This window comes from Chiloscyllium plagiosum, chromosome 1 (genome assembly GCF_004010195.1).
Source record: "Chiloscyllium plagiosum isolate BGI_BamShark_2017 chromosome 1, ASM401019v2, whole genome shotgun sequence".
Classification (NCBI taxonomy): Eukaryota; Metazoa; Chordata; class Chondrichthyes; order Orectolobiformes; family Hemiscylliidae; genus Chiloscyllium; species Chiloscyllium plagiosum.
This window is the reverse complement of record NC_057710.1, coordinates 1,393,709-1,404,126: the sequence shown is the minus strand read 5'-3', so window position 1 is coordinate 1,404,126 and position 10,418 is coordinate 1,393,709. Positions and strand designations below refer to the sequence as shown.

The window sequence follows — 10,418 nt, the reverse complement described above, 5'->3', positions numbered from 1 at the left end:
CTGCAATCTTCTTCCCGACCTCTCCGCCCCCACCCCCTCTCCGGCCTATCACCCTCACCTTAACCTCCTTCCACTTATCTCATTCCCAACGCCCCTCCCCCAAGTCCCTCCTCCCTACCTTTTATCTTAGCTTGCTTGGCACACCCTCCTCATTCCAAAGAAGGGCTTATGCCTTCTCCTTCTCCTTTGATGCTGCCTGACCTGCGGCGCTTTTCCAGCAACACATTTTTAAGCTGAGATAGATTCATGATAAGTTGGGGATCAAGGGTTTTGGGGAACAGGCAGGGAAGAGTATCAGATGATGCATGATCCTACTATCAGAAGACACATGACACCAGATTATAGTCCAACACGTTTATTTGAAATCCCAAGCTTTCAGAGCACTGCTCCTTCATCAGGTGAAGTCTGAAAGCTTGGGATTAACTTCTCTTGATGAAGGAGCAGCACTCTAAAAGCTTGTGATTTCAAATAAACCTTTTGGACTATAACCTGGTTCCATGAGACTTCTGACTGTCCAACCCAATCCAATACTGACACCTCCACATCATGATCCTACTGAATAATGGAGCAGTTTCGAGGACGAAACAGCCTACTCCTGTTGCTATTTCTGATGGTCCCATCTCCACAAGGATTATGGAGTGGTCACTCTAACTGACACCACAACTATCACGGACCAACACACATGCAACAGGTAGAATTGTGAGTATGATGATAAGTAAATTATTTCCTCTAGGTTTATCCACCCTCCCACAAAAGACACAGACATACTCTTTCAGCAATGTTCTTTCAGGCTCAGCCAACTTGACACTTCAGTTCTGTCAATTGTAATCTGACCCATTATTCCTCAGTTCCAGGAAGTAAACCTAACCCGATTGTTCTGAGTGTTGCGATCATGGCACCAGCTTTAATGGTCCCGGTATTGGCCTATTTCTTCGCGAAGGTATTTATGAAGAAAGCCAAGATTGCAAGTGCAAGATCTCTAGCAGGTTAAAGAAATGGTGGCTGTCCAAGGTAAGAATCAACAAGCAAAATGAGGCCTCAGCACTTTCTTTCTTCTTCAGTCGAACCTGACACCGAGTTACGGGTGATCAGGTTAGAAATGTGCCTGGAATAGGCTGATAACAAAAGTAGCTGCAAGCATTAGTCAAAGAAAAAGGAAGCAGATGGGGTTTAGAAAACTAAAATCTGATAAGGCCCTTGAGGAAAATAAAGGAAGCAGGAATCAATTTAAACAAGCAATAGGAGGGCTAAAAGGGGTCATGAAATGTTCTTGGCAAATCGGGCTAAGGAGAATCCCAAGGCATGTTACATATGTATTAGTAGAAAGAGGGTAATAAGGGAAAAGATAGTTCTATTCAAGGACAAAAGACAGAATTTATGTGTGGAGCTGAAGGAATTGGGTGGCTTCTTAATCAGTACTTCAAATCGGTATTCACCAAGGAGCAGGACATGGATGATGGTAAGATTATAGGGAGATCTGTTCATTTTCTGGGGCATGTGGATAATAAAATGGAGAAGGTGTTGTGTTGAAAAACATCAATACAGTTAAGTTCCCAGGGCCTGAAGGGATCTATCCCAGGATACTGTAAAGGACGAGGGAGGAGGCCTTGACCGAGATTTTTGTGTCCTCTTTCGCCACAGGTGAGGTTCCAAAAGACTGAAGAATAGTCAAGAACAGTCACAGGGATAATCCACGAAATTATTGGCTGATGAATCTTACACCAGTGGCAGGGACATTATTGGGAAATTAGGAACAAGGGGATAGCTAGGGAAAGGATAGGTTCACTCAAGGACAAAGGGGGGAATTAATGTGTGGAACTGTTGGAAGAAGGTGAGGTCCTTAACACATACTTTATATCGATATTCACACAGGTAGATGTGGGTAATGGAAAGAGCATGTTGATATTAGTTTCTGGATTATTATCTGCAATTGATAAAGTTCAAAATGGGCAGTGCAGGAGTACACTGCAGCCATTTCTCTCTCAAGCAGGAAAATGCTTGGATACTGTTGCTGGTTGGGGTGGTGAGGGCTCCCTCTTAAGGGACAGCAGAAACCAGATCACCAGCATTATGACTGACACCGTTGCATGGCAGGGATTGTCAAAGTGTAGAGGAGTGATAAGGGTTTCTTTGGTCAGAGACACAGATAGGCATTTCTGTGGCCGCAAAAGAGACTCCAGGATGGTATGTTGCCTCCCTGATGCCAGCACTGAGCAGGCACTTGACGTTCTGAAGGGGTGGATGAAAAGCCAGAGATATACAAAAAGACAGATGAGGCCCCACAAAGGGAGTTCAGAGAGTTAGATAGAAGATTGAAAAGGATGATTTCCAAGATTGTAATCTTGGGATTACTTCTTGTGCCATGTGCCAATGAGGCTCTGAATAGGAAGATAGTACAGTTAAATACATGGCTAAAGAGCTAGAGTGGATCATTGCATGTCTCCTGGGGTAGGAGGGAGCTGTACAAGAAGGACAGGTTGCACCTAAACTGGAGGAGCACCAATCTCCTGGCAGGGAGGTTCCAAGTGTCACTCAGGCGGGTTTAAACTAATATGGCAGGAATGCAGGAACCAGAGCAAGTCAGCAAGTAAAATGACTGAGGAGGTGTGAGAAACTAAGGTCACAAAGACTGAGGAAGAGTATACAAGGCTACTGAACACGGCAAGACTGGTGGTTTGAAGTGAATTTGTTTTCATGTGAGGGGCATCACAGGTGAGGTGAATGAACTTAGAACTTGGATTAACAGCATATGACTATGATGTTGTAGCTATTGCAGAGTCTTGGTTGAGAGCAGGACAAAACTGGTAGCTCAACATTCCAGAATTTAGATGTTTGAGGGCAGGGCAATAGGTGCTGTCTCTTTGGACTTTAGGAAAGCCTTTAATGAGCTTCCTGAAGGCAGACTGATACAGAAGATGAATTCACAAGGGATCCACGGTGAGCTGGTAACATGAATAAGAAATGGCTTAGTCACAGTAGTGGAAGGCTGTTTTTCATATTGGAAATCTCTGATCAGTGGTCTTCAGCAGGGCTTGGACCCCTGTCATTTGTAATTAAAGTAAACGAGTTGGATAAAAATGGAGATGGCCTGATTCGTAAGTTTGCAGAACAGAAATATTAGGGGAGCCACAGATAATGAGGAAGATTGCCACAGGACAAGTAAGTGAATTGGTTACAACTTCCCTACGTAATAAGATACATATTCAGCTCACTGATAAAAACAGAATTAATTTGCTAATAGGATACAGCAAGTTAAAGATAGGCTGGAGATTTGGGCAGAGAAATGGCAGATGGTGTTTGATTTGGACAAATGCAAAGTGTTTCATTTATGAATATCTCATTCAGAAGTGAAGTATACAGTTAATTCTAGAACCTTTTGAAGCATTAAGTTAAACGGTCAGAGGTGTATAGGTGTACAGTTTCCTGAAAGTGGCAACATAATGAATAAGGTGGTAAAGAAATCATATGACATGCTTGCCTTCCTCGGTCAGGGCACATGTTGCAACTGTACAGACGTTTAGTACATTTGGAATATTGTACAGTTCTGGTCACCACACTATGATAAGGACTCTGAAGGAGTTACAAGGAAACGGTTTACCAGGATGTTGTGCGGTTTGGAGGTATTATCTATGAACAGAGATCGAAGGAAATTGGTTTACTTTCACTTCAGCATCAAAGGATGAGGGATGATCTGACAGAGTTGACAAAATTATGAGAGGCACAGATAGAATGGATAGTTGAGAGTCTTTTTCAGAGGTTAGAAATGTCAATCTCTCATTGACATAGATTTAAGGTAAAAGGGATTAAGTTTAAAGATGTGAGAGGCAGGTTTATTACACAGAGGTTAATAAGTACCTTGAATATACTGCCAGAGAAGGTGGTGGAAGAAGACACAAAAAGAGACATTTAAGAGGCATCTTTTAAAGGCATGAAATAGAGGGATATGGACCATGTAGAAACAAAATGTTTTTCATTTGGAAAAGTATCATGTGTCAGCATGAGTGGACCAAGAGTTTAAATCAATAGTGCTGGAAAAGCACAGCAGGTCAGGCAGCATCCAAGGAGCAGGAAAATCAACATTTCGGGCATGCTTTTCCAGCACTACTCTGATCTAAACTCTGGTTTCCAGCATCTGCAGTTCTCACTTTTGCCTCCTTGAGTGGACCAAGAGCCTGTTCCTGTGCTGCATTTTCTTTCTTGATGGGTTCTCCATATGTGGGAGTGTATGAAAGTATGAGTCCTCGTGAGGAATTGCGTGATGGTGGGCCTGTATATAAGCCAGTGTATGATTGTGCTTTCATTTGAGACAGTGAATCAGTGTAAAAGTGTGGAATGATTTGACATTTTGCGTTATTCACTTGTAACATGTGGGTTTTACTAATGGGGCCAACATTCATTGTCTGTCCCAAGTTGCCCTTAAGAAGGTAATGGTGAGCTGATTTCATCAACCACTGCAGTCCATGGGTTGGGACGCTACTCTTTAAAAAATGAGGCAAATAAGATGCATGTAACTACAGGCCTGTTAGCTAAACTTCTGTAGTCTAGAAAATGCTTGAATCTATAATCAAGGAAACAGTAGCAAGACATCTAGACAGAGACTGTCCCATTAGGCAGATGCAGCATGGGTTTGTGAAAGGTAGTCATGTTAACTAATTTACTGGAATGAAGGGCAACCTTATTGTGGTGTACAAAATCATGGCAGAAATAGGATGCTTTTTTTCCCCATCCTGGGGATAGGGAATTGAAAACTAGAGGGTATAGGTTTAAGGTGGGAGTGGAAAGATTTAATGAGGACCTGAGGGCAACGTCTTCATGCAGAGAATGGTACGTATATGGATTGTGCTGCCAGAGAAAGTGGTTGAGGCAGGTACAATAGCAACACTTAAAAAAACATTGGGATATGTCCATGGATGGGAAGGGTTTAGAGAGATATGGACCAAATGTGGCTTGGAACTAGCTGAGTGGGCACCTTTGTCAGCATGGACCACTTGGGCCAAAGGGCCTGTTTCCATGCTGTATTACTCAAGGACTCTATGACATTCATTCATCACCATCATCATAGGTGGTTCTTTGCAGATGATGATGACTCTCTTCCATTCTCAGGATGAGTCCGTAAGTGTCTGAACTGATCGAGGTGGCTAATACGTGGGGCAATAGGTGCTCACAGGACGGGACGGGCCGGGTGGGTTGTCGAGTTGGCAGCATGTTCCTTTTGCTGTTTACACCTGGCTTCTACTTTCTCCCAATGGCAAGTCTCGATGTGCTGGACGTCTTCCCAGATGCTCCTCTTTTACTTTGGATGGTCTTGGGCCAGTAAAAGAAGGAAGCGTATGTCAGGTATAGACAGGAGAGGTTGAGTGAATCCTTAGAGTATAAAGGCAGTAGGAGTATACTTAAGAGGGAAATCAGGAGGGCAAAAAGGGGACATGAGACAGCTTTGGCGAACAAGGCAAAGGAGAATTCAAAGAGCTTTTATAAATACATCAAGGACAAACAGTTAACCAAGGAGAAAATAGGGCCCCTTAATGATCCCTACCTTTTATCTTAGCCTGCTGGATCCCTACCTTTTATCTTAGCCTGCTGGACAAACTTTCCTCATTCCTGAAGAAGGGCTTATGCCCGAAACGTCGATTCTCCTGTTCCCTGGATGCTGCCTGACCTGCTGCGCTTTTCCAGCAACACATTTTCAGCTCTGATCATCAAGATAGCCTATTAAAGTAAGGTGGTAAGGAAAAGCCAGGGAACTACAGACTGGTGAGCCTGACATCGGGTGATGGGCAAGTTGTTGGAGGGTTTCCTGAGGGACAGGATTTACATGGATTTGGAAAGGCAAGGACTGATTAGGGATAGTCAGCATGGCTTTATGCGTGGGAAATCATGTCTCACAAATGTGATTGAGTATTTTGAAGAAGTAAAAAAGAGGATTGATGAGGGCAGAGAGGTAGGCATGATTCTATATCAACTTCAGTAAAATGTTTGTCAAGGTTCCTCATGGTTGACAGGTAAAAGAATAACAAAAAAACCAAAGAAAATTACAGCACAGAAACAAGCCCTTTGGCCCTCCAAGCCTGTGCCGATCCAGATTCTCTATCTAAATCTGTTGTCTATTTTCTAAGGACCTGTATCCCTCTGCTCCCTGCCCATTCATATAGATGTTAAGATAAATCTTAAATGACACTATCATATCCCTCTTTACCACCTCTGCTAGCTACGCGTTCCAGGCACCCATCACCCTCTGCGTTAAGAACTTTCCATGCATATCTCCCCTAAACATTTCTCCTCTCACTTTGAACTCATGGCCCTGACTAACTGAGTTGCCCACTCTGGGAAAAAGTGTATTGCTATTCACCCTCTCTATACCTCTCATGATTTTGTGGACCTCAATCAGGTTGCCCCTCAACCTCCGTCTTTCTAATGAAAATAATCATAATCTACTCAATCTCTCTTCATAGCTAGTACCCTCCATACGAGGCAACATCCTGGTGAACTTGCTCTGCACTCTCTCCAAAGCATCCACATCTTTTTGGTAATGTGATGATCAGAAGTGCACACAGTATTCCAAATGTGGGCGAACCAAAGCCTTATACAACTGTAACATGACCTGCCAACTCTGTACTCAACACCCCTACAAAGGAAAGCCAAAATGTATCACTTCACATTTGCCTGATTGAACTCCATCTGCCATTTCTCTGCCCAACTCTCCAATCTCTCGATATTCTGCTATATTCTGTCGCAGTCACCTTTACTATCTGTTACTCCACCAATCTCGCTGTCGTCTGCAAACTTGCTAATCAAACCACCTATACTGTCCTCCAAATCATTTATCACTAACAGCAATGGTCGCAGCACAGATCCCTGTGGAACACCACAGGTCACAATTCGTCATTTTGGGAAACTGTCTTCAAGTGAAACTCAAAAGGGTTCAGAAAAGATTTACAAGGATGTTGCCAGGTTTGGAGGATATGTGCTACAGGGAGAGGTTGAATAGTCTGGGGCTACTTTCCCTGGAGTGTCAGATGCTGAGGGGTGACTTTATGGAGGTTTATAAAATCATGAGGGGCATGGCTAGGATAAACAAGCAAGGTCTTTTTCCTGGGGTGGGGCAGTCCAGAACTAGATGGCATCAGTTCAGGGTGAGAACGGAAAGATATAAAAGATACGTAAGGGGCAAGTTTTTCATGCAGAGGATGATGCGGGAATGGAATGAGCTGTCAGAGGAAGTGGTGAAGACTGGTACAAATAAGCATTTAAAAGGCATCTGGATGGGTATATGAATAGGAAGGATTTGGAGGGATATGGGCCAAATACTGGCAAATGGGACTAGATTAGATTACTTACAGTGTGGAAACAGGCCCTTCGGCCCAACAAGTCCACACCGACCCGCTGAAGAGCAACCCACCCAGACCCATTCCCCTACGTTTACCCCTTCACCTAACACTACGGGCAATTTAGCATGGCCAATTCACCTAACCTGTACTTTTTCGGACTGAGGGAGGAAACCGGAGCACCCGGAGGAAACCCACGCAGTCACAGGGAGAATGTGCAAACTCCACACAGACAGTTGCCTGAGGTGGGAATTGAACCCGGGTCTTTGGCGCTGTGAGGTAGCAGTGCTAACCACTGTGCCACCGTGCCGCCCATAATCTGGGCGGCATGGAAAAGTTGGACCGAAGAGCCTGTTTCTGTGCTATATATCTCAATGACTCCATAACTCTACTCCTCTCTGTCTCCTGTCATCCAGCCAGTTCTTTATCTATCTAGCTCGTACCCCCTGGGCTCCATTTGCATTCACTTTCTCCTTCAGTCTACCATGGGGAACCTCATCAAAAGCCTTACTGAAGTCCATGTATACAGCATCTACAGCCTTTCCCTGATGAATCAACTTTGTTTATTAAGTTGGGAAGACATAACCTTCCAGAAAATGTGTTGCTGGAAAAGCGCAGCAGGTCAGGCAGCATCCAAGGAACAGGAAAATCGACGTTTCGGGCATAAGCCCTTCTTCCTGAAGAAGGGCTTATGCCCGAAACGTCGATTCTCCTGTTCCTTGGATGCTGTCTGACCTGCTGCGCTTTTCCAGCAACACATTTTCAGCTCTGATCTCCAGCATCTGCAGTCCTCACTTTCTGCTAAGACATAACCTTCCCTAAAAAAAACACATTGCTTCTCACTGATAACGTCATTTTCTTCCAAATGCAAATAGATTCTATCCCTCAGTATCTTCTCCAGCTGCTTCTCGACCACTGACGTCAGGCTCATTGGCCTATAATTACCTGGATTATCCCTTCTACCCCTCTTAAACAAGGGGACAACATTAGTAATTTTCCAGTCCTCCGTGACTGCACCCATGTTCAAAGATACTGCAAAGATATCTGTTAAGGCCCCAGCTATTTTCTCTCTCGCATCCCTCAGCATCCCATCTGGACCTGGGGACTTATCCACCTTAATGCCTTTTAGAATACCTAACACTTCCTCCCGCCTTATGCCGACTTGCTCTAGAGTAATCAACATCTATTCCCATCCTCAACATCCCTCCCTCTCCTCGGTGAATACCGATGCAAAGTACTCATCAAGAATCTCACCCATTTTCTGAGACTCCATGTAGATCTTTCCTCCTTTGTCCTTGAGTGGGCTAACCCTTTCTCGAGTTACCCTCTTGCTCCTTACATATGAATAAAAGGCTTTGGGATTTTCCTTAACCCTGTTTGCTAAAGATATCTCATGACCCCTTTTAACCTTCGAGTTCCTGGTTTAAGATTGGTCCGACATTTCTGATATTCTTCCAAAACGTTGTCTATTTTCAGTCACGAAGACCTTATGTATACATCTTTTCTCCTCTTACCCAGACTCAACTTCACCTGTCAACCATGGTTCTCTAATCTTGCCATTTCTGTCCCTCATTCTCACAGGAACATATCTCTCCTGAACTCTAATCAACCTATCTTTAGAAGACTCCCACATATCAAATGTGGACTTTCCTTCAAACAGCTGCTCCTAATCTATATTCCCCAGCTCCAGCTGAATTTTGGTAGAGTTGACCTTCCCCCAATTTAGCACACTTTCTTTAGGATCACTGTCAACTTTGTCCATGAGTTTTGCAAAACTTACAGAATTGTGATCTGTATTCCCAAAATAATCCCCTACTGAAACTTCAACCACGTGGCCGGGCTCATTCCCCAACATCAGGCCCTGTATAGCCCTTTCCCTAGTTGGACTATTTACATGCGGCTCCAGAAAACCCTCCTGGATGCTTTACAAATTCTGCTCCATCTAAGACCTCTAATACTAAGTGATTTCCAATCAATGCTGGGAAAACTAAAATCTCCTATCATCACGATCCTGTTGCTCCTACATCTTTCCATAATCTGTTTACATATTTGTACCTTTAGCTCATGCTCACTGATGGGAGGCTGTAGTACAACCCCAACACTGTTACTGCACCTTTCCTACTTCTGAGCTCTGCCCATATTGCCTCACTGCTCAAGTCTTCCGTAGTGTGCTACTTCAGCACAGCTGAGATAGTCTCTCTGACCAGTAATGCAACTCCTCCAACCCTTTTACCTCCCTTTCTAACCTGGCATCTCTATCCTGGGATATTTAGTTACCAATCATGCCCTTCACTCAACCAAGTCTCAGTAATAGCAATAACATCATACTCCCAGGTACTAATCCAAGCCCTACGTTCATCTGCCTTACCTACTATACTTAGTCATACAGTCACAGATGTACAGCTTGGAAACAGACCCTCCGGTCCAACTCGTCCATGCTGACCAGATAACCCAACCCAATGCAGTCCCACCTGCTAGTACTGAACCCATATCCCTCCAAACCTATCCTATTCATGTTCCCATTCAAATGCCTTTGAAGTGTTGCAATTATACTAGCCTCCACCACTTCCTCTGGCAGCTCATTCCCTATACATACCACCCTCTGTGTGAAAGAAGTTGCCCCTTCGGTCTCTTTATATGTCTTTCCCCTCTCACCCTAAACCTATGGCCTCTCGTTTTGGACTGACCCACCCAAGGAAAAGGACTTTGTCTATTTATCCTATCCATGCCCCTCATTATTTTATAAATCTCTACCAGGTCACCCATCAACCTCCAACACTCCAGGAAAAACAGTCCTAGCCTATTCAACTCTCCCGATAGCTCAAATCCTCCAACCCTGGCAACATAGTTGTAAATCTTTTCTGAACTGTTTCAAGTTTCACAACATCTTTCCAATAGGATGGAGACTAGAATGGCACGCAACATTCCAAAAGTGGCCTAACCAATGTTCTATACAAGGTAAAAACAATTACTGCAGATGCTGAAACCAGATTCTGGATCAGTGGTGCTGGAAGAGCACAGTAATTCAGGCAGCATCGACGAGCAGCAAAATCGACGTTTCGGGCAAAAGCCCTTCATCAGGAATAAAGGCAG

General features: G+C 44.0%; 1 long non-coding RNA gene across 1 annotated transcript in view; it reads left to right on the top strand.

Annotated features, from left to right (window-relative positions):
* LOC122544470 overlaps positions 1–10,418 on the top strand; it is a 24,057-nt gene that overhangs the window by 6,128 nt on the left and 7,511 nt on the right. The window contains exon 2 of the long non-coding RNA XR_006310454.1: positions 849–1,011. This is a non-coding gene — a long non-coding RNA (uncharacterized LOC122544470). The remainder of the gene's footprint in view (positions 1–848; positions 1,012–10,418) is intronic.